Source organism: Arachis hypogaea, chromosome 11 (genome assembly GCF_003086295.3).
Source record: "Arachis hypogaea cultivar Tifrunner chromosome 11, arahy.Tifrunner.gnm2.J5K5, whole genome shotgun sequence".
Classification (NCBI taxonomy): domain Eukaryota; kingdom Viridiplantae; phylum Streptophyta; class Magnoliopsida; order Fabales; family Fabaceae; genus Arachis; species Arachis hypogaea.
Genome location: NC_092046.1, coordinates 71,390,627 through 71,410,457, shown reverse-complemented (window position 1 = coordinate 71,410,457; position 19,831 = coordinate 71,390,627). Strand labels below are relative to the sequence as shown.

General features: G+C 36.3%; 1 non-coding gene across 1 annotated transcript; it reads left to right on the top strand.

Moving 5' to 3' along the window:
• The first annotated feature begins 1,865 nt into the window (after positions 1–1,865).
• Positions 1,866–1,974, top strand: LOC112725481 (small nucleolar RNA R71). Its single transcript, XR_003164587.1, has one exon. It is a non-coding gene; the product is annotated as a small nucleolar RNA R71 (small nucleolar RNA).
• Positions 1,975–19,831: the final 17,857 nt, after the last annotated feature.

The window sequence follows — 19,831 nt, the reverse complement described above, 5'->3', positions numbered from 1 at the left end:
TTTTTCTTCTGCTGTTTTTGATTCCATTTTTAATTTTTATATTTATTTTGTGACTCCACATGATCATGAACCTATAAAGACATATAACTAAGAAAAATATAGTTAGATAAAAAATTGGGTTGCCTCCCAACAAGCGCTTCTTTAATGTCAATAGCTTGACAGTGGGCTCTCATGGAGTCTCACAGATGTGCAGAGCTTTGTTGAGACCTCCCAACACCAAACTTAGAGTTTGGATATGGGGGTTTGACACCAAGCTTAGAGTTTGGTTGTGGCCTCCCAACACCAAACTTAGAGTTTGACTGTAGGGGCTTTGGTTGACTCTGCTTTGAGAGAAGCTTTTTCTGCTTCCTCTCCATGGATGCAGAGAGAGATCCTTGAGTTGTAAACACAAGGTTATCCTTATTTAATTAAAGGATCAATTCTCCTCTGTCCACATCAATCACAGCTCTTGCTGTGGCTAGGAAAGGTCTTCCTATGATGATGGATTCATCCTATTCCTTTCCAGTATCTAAGACTATGAAATCAGCAGGGATGTAAAGGCCTTCAACCTTTACTAACACGTCCTCTACTTGTCCATAAGCCTGTTTTCTTGAATTGTCTGCCATCTCTAATGAGATTTTAGCAGCTTGCACCCCATAGGTTCCCAGTTTCTCTATTACAGAGAGGGGCATGAGGTTTATTCCTGAACCAAGGTCAAACAGAGCCTTAAAGATCATGGTGCCTATGGTACAAGGTATTATGAACTTTCCAGGATCCTGTCTCTTCTGAGGCAATGTCAGTTGATCCAGATCACTTAGTTCATTGGTGAACAAGGGAGGTTCATCTTCCCAAGTATCAATGCCAAATAATTTGGCATTTAGCTTCATGATTGCACCAAGAAACTTGGCAGTTTGCTCTTCAGTAACATCCTCATTCTCTTCAGAAGAGGAATACTCATCAGAGCTCATGAATGACGTAAGGAGGTTCAATGGAATCTCTATGGTCTCCAGATGAGTCTCAGATTCCTTAGGTTCCTCAGAGGGAAACTCCTTATTGATCACTATATGTCCCAGGAGGTCTTCCCCCTTGGGATTCACGTCCTCCTCTCCCTCTTTGGGTTCGGCCATTTTGCTTATGTCAATGGCCTTGCACTCTCCTTTTGGATTTTTTTCTGTATTGTTTGGGAGAGTACTAGGAGGGATTTCAGTGATCCTTTTACTCAGCTGGCCTACTTGTGCTTCCAAATTTCTAATGGAAGACCTTGTTTCATTCATGAAACTCACAGTGGCCTTAGATAGATCAGAGACTAAGTTTGCTAAGCTAGATGGGTTCTGCTCAGAATTCTCTGTCTGTTGCTGAGTGGATGATGGAAAAGGCTTGCTATTGCTAAACCTTTTTCTTCCACCATTATTAAAGCCTTGTTGAGGCTTTTGATCCTTCTATGAGAAATTTGGATGATTTCTCCATGATGAGTTATAGGTGTTTTCATAAGGTTCACCTAAGTAATTCACCTCTGCTATTGCAGGGTTCTCAGGATCATAAGCTTCTTCTTCAGAAGATGCCTCTTGAGTACTGTTGGATGCAGCTTGCATTCCATTCAGACTCTGAGAAATCATATTGACTTGCTGAGTCAATATTTTATTCTGAGCCAATATGGCATTCAGAGTATCAATCTCAAGAACTCCCTTCTTCATAGGCGTCCCATTATTCACAGGATTCCTTTCAGAAGTGTACATGAACTGGTTATTTGCAACCATGTCAATGAGTTCTTGAGCTTCTGCAGGCGTTTTCTTTAGGTGAATGGATCCACCTGCAGAGGTATCCAATGACATCTTAGATAACTCAGACAGACCATCATAGAATATATCCAGGATGGTCCATTCTGAAAGCATGTCAGAAGGACACTTTTTTGGTCAGTCCTTTGTATCTCTCCCAAGCTTCATAGAGGGATTCATCTTCTTTTTGTCTGAAGGTTTGAACATCCACTCTAAGCTTGCTCAGCTTTTGAGGAGGAAAGAACTTGGCTAGGAAAGCCTTGACCAGCTTATCCCAAGAGTTCAGGCTATCCTTAGGTTGAGAGTCCAACCATACTCTAGCTCTGTCTCTTACAGCAAAAGGGAAAAGCATGAGCCTGTAGACTTCAGGATCTACTCCATTAGTCTTAACAGTATCACAGATTTGCAAGAATTCAGTTAAGAACTGAAAAGGATCTTCAGATGGAAGTCCATGAAACTTACAGTTCTGTTGCATCAGAGAAACTAACTGAGGTTTCAGCTCAAAGTTGTTTGCTCCAATGGTAGGGATGGAGATGCTTCTTCCATGTAAATTGGAATTAGGTGCAGTAAAGTCACCAAGCATCCTCCTTGCATTATTATTATTTTCGGCTGCCATCTCTTCTTCCTGTTCGAAAATTTCTGACAGGTGCTTGCTGGCTTGTTGTAATTTAGCTTCTCTTAGTTTCCTTTTCATAGTCCTTTCAGGTTCTGGATCTGCTTCAACAAGAATGCCTTTTTCTTTGTCCCTGCTCATAAGAAAGAGAAGAGAAAAAGAAAAGAAGAGGAATCCTCTATGTCACAGTAAAGAGGTTCCTTATTGTTAGTAGAGGAAGAGAAGAAGAAGAAAAAATTCGAACACAGATAGAAGAGGGGGTTCAAATTTGGTGAGTGATGTGAGGAAGAGATGTTAGTAGATGAATAAATAAATAGAATACGATGAGAGAGGGAGAGGATTTTCGAAAATAATTTTTGAAAAAGAGTTAGTAATTTTCGAAAATAGTTTTTGAAAAATGTTAGTAATTTTTGAAAATTAAGATTTTAAAAATTGAAATAATTAGTTAATTAAAAAGAAATTTTGAAAAAGAGGGAAGATATTTTCAAAAATTAGAGAGAGAGAGAGAGTTAGTTATGTAGTTTTGAAAAAGATAAGAAACAAACAAAAAGTTAGTTAGTTAGTTGAAACAAATTTTGAAAATCAATTTTGAAAAGATAAGAAGATAAGAAGTTAGAAAAGATATTTTGAAATCAAATTTTTGAAAAAGGTAAGATAAGAAGATATTTTTGAAAAGATATGATAGAATTTAGTTTTGAAAAAGATTTGATTTTTAAAATCACAATTAATGACTTGATTCACAAGAAATCACAAGATATGATTCTAGAACTTAAAGTTTGAATCTTTCTTAACAAGTAAGTAACAAACTTGAAATTTTTGAATCAAAACATTAATTGATGATGTTATTTTCGAAAATTTGATATAAAAATAAGAAAAAGATTTTTGAAAAATATTTTTGGAATTTTCGAAAATAACTAAGAAAAATGAAAAAGATTTGATTTTTGAAAAAGATTTTGAAAAAGATAAGATTTTAAATTGAAAATTTGATTTGACTCATAAAAACAACTAGATTTTAAAAATTTTTGAAAAAGTCAAATCTAATTTTCGAAATTTTAAGAGAGAAAAAGGGAAAGATATTTTTTTGATTTTTGAATTTTTATGATGAGAGAGAAAAACAAGAAAAATGATGCAATGCATGAAAGTTATGGATCAAAACAATGAATGCATGCAAGAATGCTATGAATATCAAGATGAACACCAAGAACACTATGAAGATCATGATGAACATCAAGAACATATTTTTGAAATTTTTTTTATGCAAAGAAAACATGCAAGACACCAAACTTAGAATTCTTTAATGCTTAGACACTAAGAATTCAAGAATGCATATGAAAAACAAGAAAAGATACAAAACATGCAAATGCAAAGATCAAACAAGAAGACTTACCAAGAACAACTTGAAGATCATGAAGAACACCATGAATGCATGAAATTTTCGAAAAAAAAATGCAAGATGCACATGCAATTGACACCAAACTTATAACATGACTCAAGACTCAAACAAGAAACACAGGATATTTTTGATTTTTATGAATTTATAATTTTTTTGTATTTTCTTTTAATATTTTTCGAAAATCATTTTGAAAAAAGAAAAATAAGGATTTCAAAATCTTTAATATGAATTCCAGGAATCTTGTACTCTTTAGTCTAAAGCTCCAATCTGAGGGTTAGACATGGCTTAATAGCCAGTCAAGCTTTAAAATGGATTTACATCCATTGAGGTGATTAGTTGAAGACCAATCCCAAAGGAGTTTGGGTATGGCTTTTCAGCCAGATAGGATTCAACATGTTACCATGAAACTCTAGAATTCAGTCTTGAAAGTTTTGAAGCCATAGAATAATTTATTTTTGAAAACATTATTTTTATTATTTTTTTTTCGAAAACAAAAGAAAAATTTTTGAAAGATTTTTGAAAAACTTTTGAAGAGAAAACAAAAAGAAAATTACCTAATCTGAGCAACAAGATGAACCGTCAGTTGTCCAAACTCGAACAATCCCCGGCAACGGCGCCAAAAACTTGGTGCACAGAAATTGTGATTACACTTTGATTATGTAAAATTCATCGCTCTTTCTTTCCCTAGTAATGGCACCAAAAACATGATGCCAGTACCATGGTTCACAACTTCGCACAACTAACCAGCACGTGCACTGGGTCGTCCAAGTAATACCTTACGTGAGTAAGGGTCGAATCCCACGGAGATTGTTGGTATGAAGCAAGCTATGGTCACCTTCTAAATCTCAGTCAGGCAGATATAAAATAGTAATGGGGTTTTCGAAATTAATTAATAAAACAGGGATAGAAGTACTTATGTAAATCATTGGTGAAAATTTCAGATAAGCGAATAGAGATGCTTTCGTTCCTCTGAACCTCTGCTTTCCTGCTATCTTCATCCAATCAGTCTTACTCCTTTCCATGGCTGGCTTTATGTAATGCATCACCATTGTCAATGGCTACTTTCGGTCTTCTCTCGGGAAAATAATCCAAATGCCCTGTCACGGCACGGCTAATCGTCTGGAGGCATCACCCTTGTCAATGGTTACATCCTATCCTCTCAGTGAAAGTGGTCAACGCACCCTGTCACGACACGGCTATTCATCTGTCGGTTCTCGATCATGCTGGAATAGGATTTACTATCCTTTTGCGTCTGTCACTACGCCCAGCAATCGCGAGTTTGAAGCTCGTCACAATCATTCAATCATTGAATCCTACTCGGAATACCACAGACAAGGTTTAGACTTTCCGGATTCTCTTGAATGCCGCCATCATTCTAGCTTACACCACGAAGATTCTGATTAAGAGATCTAAGAGATACTCATTCAATCTAATGTAGAACGGAAGTGGTTGTCAGGCACGCGTTCATAGGGAATGATGATGATTGTCACGTTCATCACATTCAGGTTGAAGTGCGAATGAATATCTTAGAAGCGAAATAAGATGAATTGAATAGAAAACAGTAGTACTTTGCATTAATCTTTGAGGAACAGCAGAGCTCCACACCTTAATCTATGGAGTGCAGAAACTCTACCGTTGAAAATACATAAGTGATAATGGAGTTTTTTGGTCTCGGCCCTAGAGGAGAACCGGAGTAACCAAGACTGTGAATACAATGATAAAAAGTTCTATTTATAATAAACTAGTCACTAGGGTTTACAGAAATAAGTAATTGATGCATAAATCCACTTCCGGGGCCCACTTGGTGTGTGCTTGGGCTGAGCTTGAGTGTTGCACGTGTAGAGGTCATTCTTGGAGTTGAACGCCAGCTTTTGTGCCATTTTGGGCGTTGAACTCCACTTTGCAACTTGTTTCTGGCACTGGACGCCAGAATTGGGCAGAGAGCTGGCGTTGAACGCCAGTTTGCGTCGTCTAAACTTGGGCAAAGTATGGACTATTATATATTGCTGGAAAGCCCTGGATGTCTACTTTCCAACGCAATTAAAAGCGCACCATTTCGATTTCTGTAGCTCCAGAAAATTCACTTTGAGTGCAGGGAGGTCAGAATCCAACGGCATCAGCAGTCCTTCTTCAACCTCTGAATCTGATTTTTGCTCAAGTTCCTCAATTTCAGCCAGAAAATACCTGAAATCATAGAAAAATACACAAACTCATAGTAAAGTCCAGAAATGTGAATTTAACATAAAAACTAATGAAAACATCCCTAAAAGTAACTAGATCCTACTATAAACATACTAAAAACAATGTCAAAAAGCGTATAAATTATCCGCTCATCAGGCATTCATAGTATCAATTTCAAGAACTCCCTTCCTCTGAGGCATCCCATTACTCACAGGATTCCTTTCAGAAGTGTACATGAACTGGTGATTTGCAACCATGTCAATGAGTTCTTGAGCTTCTGCAGGCGTTTTCTTTCGGTGAATGGATCCACCTGCAGAATGGTCTAATGACATCTTTGATAATTCAGACAGACCATCATAGAATATATCCAAGATGGTCCATTCTGAAAGCATGTCAGAAGGACACTTTTTGTTCAGTTGCTTATATCTCTCCCAAGCTTCATAGAGGGATTCACCTTCTTTCTATTTGAAGGTTTGAACATCCACTCTAAGTTTGCTAAGCTTTTGAGGAGGAAAGAACTTGGCTAAGAAAGCCGTGACCAGCTTATCCCAAGAGTTCAGGCTATCTTTAGGTTGAGAGTCCAACCATATTCTAGCTCTGTCTCTTACAGCAAACGGGAAAAACATAAGCCTGTAGACCTCAGAGTCAACCCCATTGGTCTTAACAGTATCACAGATCTGCAAGAATTCAGTTAAGAACTGAAAAGGATCTTCTGATGGAAGTCCATGAAACTTGCAGTTCTGTTGCATCAGAGAAACTAATTGAGGCTTTAGCTCAAAATTGTTTGCTCCAATGGCAGGGATTGAGATGCTTCTTCCATGTAAATTGGAATTTGGTGCAGTAAAGTCACCAAGCATCTTCCTTGCATTGTTATTATTTTCGGCCATGTCTCCTTCTTTTTCGAAAATTTCTGTCAGATTTTCTCCAGAGAGTTGTGCTTTAGCTTCCCTTAGCTTCCTCTTCAGAGTCCTTTTAGGTTCAGGATCAGCTTCAACAAGAATGTTCTTATCCTTGTTCCTGCTGATATGAAAAAGAAGAAAACAGAAAAGGAAATATGGAATCCTCTATGTAACAGTATAGAGATTCCTTTATGTGAGTAGAAGAAGAAAAGAATAGAAGAAGAGAAATTTGAACACCAAGAGGAAGAGAGGGTTCGAATTTTGAGATGAAGAGAAGTGTTAGTAAATAAATAAATAATTAAAATGAGATGAGAGAGAAAAATTTTCGAAAATAATTGAAAAGAAAAGAAAAATATTTTCATTTTTTAATTTAAAATTAAAGTTAAAATTCGAAAATTAAGAAAGAAAAATAAAACTAAATCAAATTAAAATTTAAAACAAATAGTTAATTAAAAAGGAATTTTGAAAAAGAGGAAGGTGATTTTCGAAAATTTAAATAGAGAATTAGTTAGGTAGTTTTGAAAAAGTTATGATTGAAATAGTAAACTTTTAAAATCAAACAAAAAGTTAAGTAGTTAATTGAAAGAGATTTGAAAATCAATTTTGAAAAGATAAGAAGTTAGAAAAGATTTTGAAATTAAGTTTTGAAAAAGATATGATTGAAAGATATGATTGAAAATTTAATTTGAAAAAGATTTGAAAAGAAAATTAAAAAGATTTGATTTTTGAAATTAAAGTTGATTACTTGACTAACAAGAAACTAAAAGATATGATTCTAGAAGTTAAAGATCGAACCTTTCTTAATAGGCAAGTAACAACTTGAAAAATTTTTGAATAAAAAATATTAAATGTTAACATTGAATTCGAAAAAGATAAGAAAAAGATTTTGAAAATCAATTTGAAATTTTCAAAAATATGAAAGAAAAAAAATGAAAAAGATTTGATTTTTGAAAAAGAATTGAAAAAGATAGAATTTTTAAATTGAAAATTTGATTTGACTCATAAGAAACAACTAGATTTTAAAATTTTTTTTGAAAAATTCAACTCAAATATTCGAATTTTTTGAGAAGAAAATGGGAAAGATATTTTTTAGATTTTTGAATTTTTAATTATGAAAGATAAAAACAATGAAAAGACTCAAAACATGAGAATTCAAGATCAAAACACATGATGCATGCAAGAACACTTTGAATGTCAAGATGAACACCAAGAATACTTTGAATGTCAAGATGAACATCAAGAGCATGTTTTTGAAAATTTTTAAGAAAAGAAATACATGCAAGACACCAAACTTAGAAATTTTCAATGTTTAGACACTAACAAATTGAAAATGCATATGAAAAACAAGAAAAGATACAAAACAAGAAAATATGAAGATCAAATAAGAAGACTTGTCAAGAACAACTTGAAGATCATGAAGAACAAGAAAGAAACTCAATGTATGTGTTCTTCGAAAATTTAAAGAAAAATTAAAAATATGCGATTGACACCAAACTTAAAAATTGACACTAGACTCAAACAAGAAACACAATATTTTTGGTTTTTATGATTTTATTAAAAAAATTTTTTTGAATTTTTCGAAAATTAATTGGAAAAGAAAAATAAGGATTTCAAAATTTTTAATGAGAATTCCAGGAATCATGCAATGTTAGTCTAAAGCTCCGGTCCAGGAATTAGACATGTCTTACTAGCCAGCCAAGCTTTCAGTGAAAGCTCCGGTCTAAAACACTAGACATGGCCAATGGCCAGCCAAGCTTCAGCAGAACATTACATACAACAGCTAATTTGCTGGAAAAGACAAAGAAGCTCTTCTCTTGAGATAGTTGAAACCTCGGTCCAAAAAATTAGACATGGCTTAACAGCCAGCCAGGATTCAACCTATCTCATGAGATTCTAGAATTCCTTCTTAAAAATTCTGAAGAACATAGAATAATTTATTTTTGAAAATAATTAATTTTTTTGGAAAATTTTTTTCGAAAATAAAAATAAAAATAATAAAAACAAAAATTTTAAAATTAAAATAAAATTTACCTAATCTGAGCAACAAGATGAACCGTCAGTTGTCCAAACTCGAACAATCCCCGGCAAAGGCGCCAAAAACTTGGTGTGGGAAATTGTGATCGTGCATTCCTTGGTAACGACGTCAAAAACTTAATACGCACGTTCATAATTTTAGTTCTTTGTCACAACTTCGCACAACTAACCAGCAAGTGCACTGAGTCGTCCAAGTAATAAACCTTACGTGAGTAAGGGTCGATCCCACGGAGATTGTCAGCTTGAAGCAAGCTATGGTCACCTTGTAAATCTCAGTCAGGCGGATTCGAATGGTTATGGTGAATTGATAATTAAAATATAAAATAGGATAGAAATACTTATGTGATTCATTGGTGAGAATTTCAGATAAGCGTATAGAGATGCTTTTGTTCCTCTTGAACCTCTGCTTTCCTACTGTCTTCATCAAATCATTCCTACTCCTTTCTATGGCAAGCTTATGTTGGGCATCACCGTTGTCAATGGCTACATCCCGTCCTCTCAGTGAAAATGGTCCAAAATGCGCTGTCACCGCACGGCTAATCATCTGTCGGTTCTCGATCATACTGGAATAGGATTCAATAATCCTTTTGCGTCTGTCACTATGCCCAGCACTCGCGAGTTTGAAGCTCGTCACAGCCATCCCTTCCTAGATCCTACTCGGAATACCACAGACAAGGTTTAGACTTTTCGGATCTCAGGAATGGCCGCCAATAATTCTAGCCTATACCACGAAGACTCTGATCTCATGGAATGGAAGGCTCGGTTGTCAGGCGAGGCAACCATGCGTCGTGAACCAGGAGGCTAAGAGATACGCACTCAAGCTATTGCAAGTAGAACAGAAGTGGTTGTCAGGCACACGTTCATAGGTGAGAATGATGATGAGTGTCACGGATCATCACATTCGTCAGGTTGAAGAACGAGTGTATATCTTAGACAAGAAATAGGCTTGAGTTGAATAGAAAAACAATAGTACTTTGCATTAATTTATGAGGAACAGCAGAGCTTCACACCTTAATATATGATGTGTAGAAACTCTACCGTTGAAAATACATAAGTGATGAAGGTCCAGGCATGGTCGAATAGCCAGCCTCCAAGGTCTAGCGACTAAATGTCCAAAGATGATCCAAAGATCTCCCCATGTAAAAACAATAGTAAAAAGTTCTATTTATACTAAACTAGTTACTAGGGTTTACAAAGATAAGTAAATGATGCAAAAATCCACTTCCGGTCCCACTTGGTATGTGCTTGGGATGAGCATTGAAGCTTTCATGTGTAGAGGTCTTCCTTGGAGTTAAACGCCAGTTTGTAACCTGTTTCTGGCGTTTAACTCTGCTTTGCAACCTGTTTCTGGCGTTTAACTCTAGAATAGGGTAGAGAGCTGGCGTTGAATGCCAGTTTGCGTCATCTAAACTCGGGCAAAGTATGAACTATTATATATTTTTGGAAAGCTCTGGATGTCGACTTTCCAACGCAATTGAGAGCGTGCCATTTGAACTCTTGTAGCTCCAGAAAATCCACTTTGAGTGCACGGAGGTCAGAATCCAACAGCATCTGCAGTCCTTCTTCAACCTCTGAATCTGATTTTTGCTTAAGTCCCTCAATTTCAGCCAGAAATTACCTAAAATCACAGAAAAATACACAAACTCATAGTAAAGTCCAGAAATGTGATTTTTATTTAAAAACTAATAAAAATATACTAAAAACTAACTAAATCATACTAAAAACTATGTAAAAACAATGCCAAAAAGCGTATAAATTATCCGCTCATCATTTGTCCTCTTAATTGTCCTTCCTTGGTCAATGGTTCCTTCTTGAAAATTCACTGTTGATTGATTTATCCTTCCTTACGAGTTTTGTATTCTTTTGGACCAATGGAAAGCTTGTTTGATGTCCCATGCTTCATGGATCTTGTTTGAACTCCTTTGATTTAAGATCTTTTCTTGTTTGGTCTGATTTCTTTTAATCACATCTTAATATTCTTGAATGTTCTTATGTGATGGCAATTTCAAGTGTATTCTTAGAATTTTGTTGTGGACTTTTGAAACAAGTTTTGGATTCTCTTAAGAAATCTAAATCAATTCTTCTCGCTTAAATTGCATCCATAGTTATTCTTTAAATTGACAAAGTTGTTTTGAAGTTGGCATGCACTATTTTAAATAAAGTTTTGAAACCGACTGATAAGCAAATTTTTACCTTGGAGTTTCCTTTTCTAAATAGAGTTTAACTAGTTCCATATTTGTTATAAAATTTATACACGCTTGTTTGAATATAAGCTTTGGGAATTCTTGGACAAACCTTTGATTTCTTACAACCTTGCCATGATTTCAGTGTATACCTTATTAGATTGAGTAACTAAATGTCTTTCAGGATTTTCAACATTGTGTGGCCTTAACTCAATTGATTCTCATTTTCTAAACCTCACCTATTTTGTCTTTTACTTGGAAACTATTTAGACAAAATGCAATTTAGTTTTCTTTTAACCACATTGCAGTTTTGGTGTATGTTTTTGTCACCCTTTTGTGAAATGCGAGTTACATACCTTTCTTTTAGCACATGAGGTGATCCTCTTTCAGTTTTTTATTCTTTATATTCAAATGTATTAGGTGTACTTAATCATAAATTTTTAAACCTTGAGAGTGTCATCACTGGCTTCAGATAACCTTCTTCTATAATTTTATACTTGTTAACTCAGCTTGATTAGTTCCGAACTACTGCCTTGCTTATCCTTTGTGTTCCTATCAGTTATCTCTAATTCGGGAGTTATCCTTGAGTTTGTTAAACTAAATTTCTTCCAATACTCTTCATCGATTGTACATCTTCGTTTACTTGTAAATTTAGTAGCTCTTTCAAAACTCTTGTGGAGGTTATCCTTATTGCTTGTTCTTCTTGTTTCAAAGTCTTTTATCCTCCTGAATAAACTCGAGAATAGGTATAATGTGGCATGCGACCTTTAGGCACAGTAATGCGAAGCTTTAGTTCTTTAGAACGTGGTTTGTGGTTATGGAAGGGGAGGTACACACAGCTGCTTTTGCGGTTTTTTAAATTATGGTTTTTGATTTCTAACTGGTATGGCATTGAACCATGTTGAAAAAGTTTTATGGTTTATAATAATTTTCAAATTTGGTTTGAAACTTTTGGTTTAAATGTTTTGCTTTTGAAATTAAATCGAAACTCTTGGTCTGAATAATATGGTTTACAGAAAAAGTGAGTTTTACGATTTTCTTGATTTGTGATTTTGGTTTATAATTTATCTTATCAAAACGGAATTTGAATTGAAAGGTTTTGATTTAAGAATAAATGAATTTTTGAGTGTAAGACCCAAAACCTTTGAAAAAGGGCTATCATTAGCTAATTTTAAATTCAGTGTTTCTATAGCTTTAATTTCAGAAATTTCTTTATTAAAGAAAATTAAAACAAGTTTTGATTTTTTGAATTTGAGATAAGTTATTATTATTATCCAATTTGATAATTATTGAATTATTCTCTATAACTATATTATAAAGTTGGTAGTTGTGAAATAATAAGGATTTTTATATGATTTGGATTAAATAATTAATATTTTAAATATTAATACTGTTACTTTGGAAAATAAAGGTTTTAATTATATTATTTCTAATTATTTTGATTTGGACATTTTATGGAAAATAATTTGTAAGATTGATGAGAAAATAGTATTTTTCTATATACAATTGGTGTTGGATTTAATTTGGGTTTCAATTACTACATTATTCCCAATTTCATCTGAAATTACTAAAATGAAACCCTAACCCTGAAACCCTAACCCGTGACCCGGTTTACCTTCTCCCCCAACCCAGCGGCAGCAACACAAATGTTCCCCCTTTTTCTCAAACCAATACACTCAGTAGCAGCAGCAGATCTTCCCCTTTCCCAACAGAACGCAACACACACGGCTTCCCATTTCATGAAAGAAAGAAACTAAGGAAGAGAGGGAGAGGGAGCTTAAGAGGGGAGATCGGGCAGAGAGGGAAGGGCTGCGCTGTGACCACCACCCAGCCATCACAATCGCTGTCGCGCCTTGCGGAGGTCAGCTTTGCCGTCTTCTGCCTTCCTTCAGGCCGTCTCGCCACTGACGTCGTTGAGCAGGGAGAGCGACCACCACGCGGAGCCGCCGTCCTTGCTCGCCGTCCCCCGTGGAGTCGCCGCCGTCTGTGAAGCCTAGGTCACCGTTCTGCCTCGCCATCACCACTGAAGCAGCACCCAGTCCAGTCGCGCCACCGTCTATGCGCCATCGTAGAGCAGATCTGGGGCGAGGGGGAGGACCGCGATGGGGGAAAGAGTTGCGCCACCAAGTCACTGGTCTGCTCGCCGCCAGCATCGCCGGTATTGAGGTCAGCCACTCCACTACCACCGTCGAACTTTGTTTGGGGCTGGTGCTTCTCTTCGAGGTTTGGAGGTAGACAAGCATAACCGCGAGGTAGAGGAGCCATTAGGGTCTGCCGTCGAGCTACAGCACCAGCCACCACCGCAGGTGTCGCTGCTGGAGAAAGGAGCTGCATCTCTGTGATTCTGGCCGCCGGGAGTGGTTTTGTGACTTCTGGGATCACCGCCGGAGCTCGGGCTAAGCTTCTGCCACTTGGGACCCTGCTGCCGTCGCTGGAAAAAGCACTGCCAGTAAGGGTCCTTGCATTTGGTCTTCATTCCTTTTATTCCTGGGTTTTTATCGTCATGACGTTGTTGTGCAGTCGCGGTTGTCGGGGTTTTTCATCGCCGCTGCCACTTGAGGTGGCTGACGGTTGCTTCGTTTTGTTAATTCAGTGAGTATTTCGATTTTTGAAAGTCCTGCGTTAGTGTTCTGTCCTATGTAATAAAGTATTTGCGATGTTAATGGTTTTAGGAGTTAGAATCTGGTTTGCTTATGCCACTTGTAGCTGTCTCTGCTTTTGAGAGAGCAAGCAGAGCCAAGGTTCTGATTGCCGGTGATTTTCGAGTTGAGGCGAAAAGAACTTATGAGGCGTTTGGATTATGGAATTGCGTTTTGAGGTAGGGGCGCTTTCCAAAAACTATTTTTTATGTATTGGAATTATTACATATGGATACTGATGTGAGACATTTTGTATTTGGAGATTGTATCTGCCTTATGTTTTATTAGATTGTTTCGAATAGTTATGGATGTTTGTTTGGCTGAATTGTTGGGTGGCTTTGTGAAATGAAATGCTTTTGAAGTGGATTATTTTAAAGCCTTGAAAACGAATTTAATCCGTTGGGAATTGATTTGAGTTGAGTTGATTTTCTTGATAATACGGAAAATAGAATACACTCTTGAATTCAGCCTGGTTTGCTTTAAATGATCTGGTTTGATAAATGATTGTTGCTGAACCATTTCTTTAAAGCTTTGGAAATGGGTTAATTCAGTTGATATTGGTGTGATTTTGAAATGGTTTCCTTGAGATATGCCAATGAGGCGACTGTTGGATTTAGCTTGATTTTGAATTGATTTTGGATTTTGGACTGTTGAAAAGGATTGTGGAACGGTTTAGTTGGGACCCGAACCGGGTGGCAAAGTCCAAGTTTTAGGGGAGATACTACCGAAATTTCTATAAAATCCGAGTCTTTATTGAAATGTTGTCTGGAAAAATGATGAGTTAAAGACTTCTACTATTTTATTTGAATTATCAAGAAAAGGATGATTCATGTTTTTAAAATAAATTATTAAAGGAGAAATTGTGATTTAGTCTTGCTTCTTAAGAAAGGCATTGTATCTCTTTCAGGAGAAAGTTATTTATATGAAACTTATGTTTTAAAGCTGTTTTAAATGTGGCAAGGGCAATGCCTTTGAATTTGACTTGATGGTTTCAATTAGAGGAGTTTCAATGACTTTGAAAGAACCTGAATGTCTATTGACAAGTTTCATTTTGAAATGTTTTGGGAAAGGTTTTAAGTACTCTTTGAATTCTGAATTCTTGCAAGACAAACAATTTTGAACAGTTGAAACGCCTTAGAAATTATCATGGGTGTTGAAGTTGGTTTTGCCTAAGTAAAGGAAACGGCTTTGAAAAGGGTAATTGATTACATGACTCGGTATGGCTTAGATCCTAATTTGTTACTCAAACCGGAAAGCCAAGGTTGTAATGAATTTAAATGAATTTGGCGAAATGAGTTATGTTATTCTCCCCTAAAGACTTGAGACTCTGCCGAGAACTCTTTGTTATAAAATCCCGTTGTTGGATGGATGATTTTGAATATTTCAAAATAAATCTTTAACTTGCCATGGTTATGGAAGTTTTGGAAAGAGGATGCCGAGAGTGGCATTGTTTTTCAAAGGGGAATTTACCTCGAGTAAAAGTGGCTTATGAGCCTGAGATGATTTGAGAAATAAGATCTTTTAAGCCAAGGCTGAAAAGAATTGAAACTTAATTTCAAAGTGAAATGAATTCAGAAAAATGATTTATGGCTTAAATGCCGATTTCATGGATTTGATGATTTTGAATGGTGGAAGTGCTATTTTGTTATGAGCCGGAATGGCTGTGTGTGATTATGAATATTGGCTGGTTCTGGATTGAACCGTGAGCCGGATGGCTGAGATGGATATTGATCCATGGCTGAGAATGAGTGCATATATGCTGAGATATTGATAATTGTGATTTTGCACTTCCACTATCTGAGATACGAGTTTTCCTAGCTAGTAGTAGTGGCTAGCCACCATGTGCTCCAGGTTGAGACTTGATACTCTGTTGACCCTGTGTCGTAAGGGTGGCCGGGCACTGTGAAAGCCCCGGATGAGCTTGCCCCCGTGAATATACTCCAGTGAGGGTGTTGGATATGGATCATGATTATGATGAGTATAACTCGAGTTGGGGATACACGACAGAGGGACAGTCCAATAGTTAGCTACCAAGACTTGTCGGGTTGGCTCTATAACCGACAGATGATATCATCAGCCACTAGGACAGGCATGCATCATATGCATCTATGTGACATTGTTTGGGATTGCATATTGTACTTGGTTTGCCTTTGTAACAACTTGTAATTAACTGCTAATTGTTCTACTTGCAATAACCATTTGTTTGTGCTTGCATTTTCCTAATTGTGTTTGCGACTGAGACTCTGTTGGATTGTGATGATTTGTTTGTTGGTTGGATTTGTTTGGGCCTAGGGCCATGGTTGAAATGAGATGGACCGATAGTTGGTTTCGGTTTTGTGTTTCTGGTTTGGAAGAATACGAAAGGCTATTTTGGTTTAGCATAGATAAACCTTTTGAAAGGCTTTTGAGTTTTTGAGAATTGAACAGTTCCTCTTTCAGAAAAGATTTTTGACTTTACTTTTATTGTAAACTGTGGTTTTTGAAAAGAGGCATAAGACGATTATTAATTACTGGTACGGCTTATCTTCACGTATCCTATTACAGTAATTCCCAAAAACCTTCTATTGAGAACCCTTTCGAGGATGATGTTCTCACCCCCCCTACATTTTTTCTCTTTCAGGATATGGACGCAAAAGTCACGAAGAGTTTATTTAGTTGATGTTGAAATGATATGTATTGCTTTAGATTATGGTTTATTGTACCCTCGCCTTTGTTTGGATATATTCTGTAAGAGGGATAGGAATTGTATTGGCTAATGCTTGTAATACTATATATATATATAGAGGAAGTTATGATAATTCAAAGTTGGTGTTAAAAATCTAAAATTCTGCAAAGTTACAGAATTTCAGGATTTCTGATATGTGCGCACGCACAGCCTTGTGCGCAGGAACAACCCTGCAAAAATTCTATTCTGTGCGGATGAACGGACCTGTGCGTACGCACAGGCAAGGGAAAGGGCTCTGGTGGTAGCGCTAGCATAGGTTGTGCGCGCGCACATCAATGAAGAATTACGACCTGTGCGGACGCACAAGTCGAGAAGGGACATCTTTTAGAGGCACTCGCACAATTTGTGCGAGTGAACAGACTTTATAAATTTTAGTACCTGTGCATACGCAGACCCCTGTGCGTACGCACACTTTCAAAATCTTCCTGGGCGTGCGCACGCACACCCCTGTGCGGACGCACACGCCCTGTTTCATAAATTCAAACTTTGTTTTCAACTATTTCACCTTTCCAAAAAGGTTGTAAGCTTCTATAACACCATTTTAAAGCTTTTGGGCCTACTTTTGAGTATGGGAATATGGGAAATAAGCTAAAGGTTTTAGTTGATGTTTGTTTGGAAAAGTTTAGAAAAACGGAGGCCTAGGTTTCTGGCGTACTGAAGGTGGTCCAATGGTAGGTGAATAATGGTTGATGAATGAGATGAGAACTAAAGAACTATTGAGTTTGGAAATGAAATGAGAATGAACAGTGGTTGAGAAGAGTCGAGGTCTCTGAATGAAGTGATGGATGCATCTTATGCTAAAAATGTTTTTAAAAACAACTGTACTACTTTTATTGAAATTTTGAGACGCTATGCGCCTGGAAGGGGCCGAGGTTGGATCCCGCCTGTTCGAGGTAGCGGTGGCGGCATAAGGGCGGTAGTTCGTTGAAGAACTGAAGATTGATGGTTTAGAAGTTATAATAAACTCTCGTTGCAAGTATAGTCACTAAACTAAGCAATCAACCTTTCTTACAAACGTTTTGGTTGTCACAAGTAACAAACCCCTTAAAAATTGATAACCGAGTATTTAAACCTCAGGTCGTCTTCTCAAGGAATTACACGGAAGTATGTTCTTATTATTGGTTACGAGTCTTGTAAATTGGGGGTTTTGAAGTTTGGGCAATGGGCACAGGTATATTTATAAATTAAAGTAATAAAAATAAATAAGAGATTTGATGTAATTAATTTAAAACCCTTGACTCGGAGAAGATTAATCGAAAGTTCTATCCTTGTTGGATTTTTTTCTCAAGATCAATTGATAATTGAAGGTTGCTTCTACTTAGTTATCCTTTACCAAGTAAAGTAAAAGAAAGTCAAGTAAGTTGGAAGTCTACTTCTATTCACAAGTTCTAATCCTCTCCCTTGGGAAGGATTAGCGTTAGTGACTAGAGAGCCAACCAACAATAAACCCAATTACAATTTAACTCTTGAGTAATTCAACTCAAGGGTCTCCAAATATTAATCAACTCTAAAATCAAGTTGGGAACCTACTCCATTGACATGGATGCCAATTTCATATAATAAATGACTAAATAAATACTTGAGGATAATCAAACAAATAATGGGGTAAAAAGAAAAATACTCTTTGCATTAATAGTCATAAAAGCTTTCCAATTGTAACTCTGAATAAGGATGAAAGATATAAAAGAGTAAGGAAATCGAAAACAAACTAGAATAATAAGGTCCTCAATGGAGGTAGTAATATCCAACTCAACAACATAAAAGTAGAAATCCTAATCCTAAAACATAAGAGAGAGGAGAGAACCTCTCTCTCTAAAAACTACATCTAAATACTAAAATTGTAAATATGAAAGCTTAATTATGAATGGATGCATCTCTCCACTTTATAGCCTCTAATCTGTGTATTCTGGGCCGAGAACTAGGTCAGAAACAACCCAGAATTCGCTGGTTTCGAATTCAAACACGCTGGTTTTTTTGCCACTGCGATACGTCCGTGTAGATCACGCGTTCGCGTCACTTATCGTCAAGGAAACTATGGCAAATTATATATCAAATCGAAGCCCCGGATATTAGCTTTCCAACGCAACTAGAACCGTATCATTTGGACCTCTGTAGCTAAAGTTATAGCCATTTGAGTGCGAAGAGGTCAGGCTGATAGCTTTGTAGTTCCTTCAACTTCTTGTATTCCTTCCATTTTTGCATGCTTCCTTTCCATCCTCTAAGCCATTTCTGCTCTATAAATTATGAAATCACTTAACACACATATCAAGGCATCTAATGGTAATAAGAGAGGATTAAACATAGGGAACTTAAAGCCAAAGAAGCATGTTTTCAATCAAAGCACATAATTAGGAAGGCAAATGTGAAACCATGCAAATAGTATGAATAAGTGGATAAAGAGTTGATAAAAACCACTCAATTGAGTACAAGATAAACCATGAAATAGTGGTTTATCAACCTCTCCACACTTAAACATTAGCATGTCCTCATGCTAAGCTCAAGAGAAGCTATAAAGATGAAGAGGAATGGTAAAATGTATGAAATGCAACCTATCTGTATGAATGCAACTACATACAGAATGTTTCTACCTACTTGGTTTAAAAGTAAATAAATTCTCCAAGAATAAATATGAACTGTATTTCACTAATTCAAATCATAAAAATAAAGTACAAATAGGCTTGTAGAAGAAAATAGCTCATGAAAGCCGGGAACAAAGAATCGAGCATCGAACCCTCACTGGTAGTGTATACACTCTAATCACTCAAGTGTTTAAGGTTCGATTCTCTCAATTCTCTACTAACCTTGCTTTCTAAGGCTTGCTCTTCAACTAACAATCAACAAAAAATTTAATGCATAGATACACATATCAAGAGGTCTTTTAAGGGTTGTAATGGGGTTAGGGTCAAGGTAGGATTGTATTTGGCCAAGTGGAGTAAAATCTGAATCCTTAATTAACTTAAACTTTTCCCACCTAACTTAAGACAATCCATGTAATCAAAGTACAAAACCTAACTGTCCATTAACCATGTTTTCCACATATTCATGCATTTTAATTTCAAGTACAGTACATATGCATTACTTTCACCACTTACTTTGGGGCATTTTGTTCCCTTTTTGCTTAATTGCTCTTTTTTTTCTTTTCTTTTTCTCACTTCTTTTATATATATATATATATTTTTTTTTTCTTTTATTTTTCTCAATGCTTATGATTAAATCATTGGATGCATGAATCATGTCCTAAACATTTCTTTCACATTTTCAGAAAATTCTAACATACTCAATTCTCAAACCAAATGTTTTCAAATTCAACTTTCCCCATACTTAATTCATGAGCACTCTCACTAGTCTAAGCTAACCAAGGATTCAAATTAAGGACATTATTGTTTTCCGCTTAGAGTTAATGATGTGCT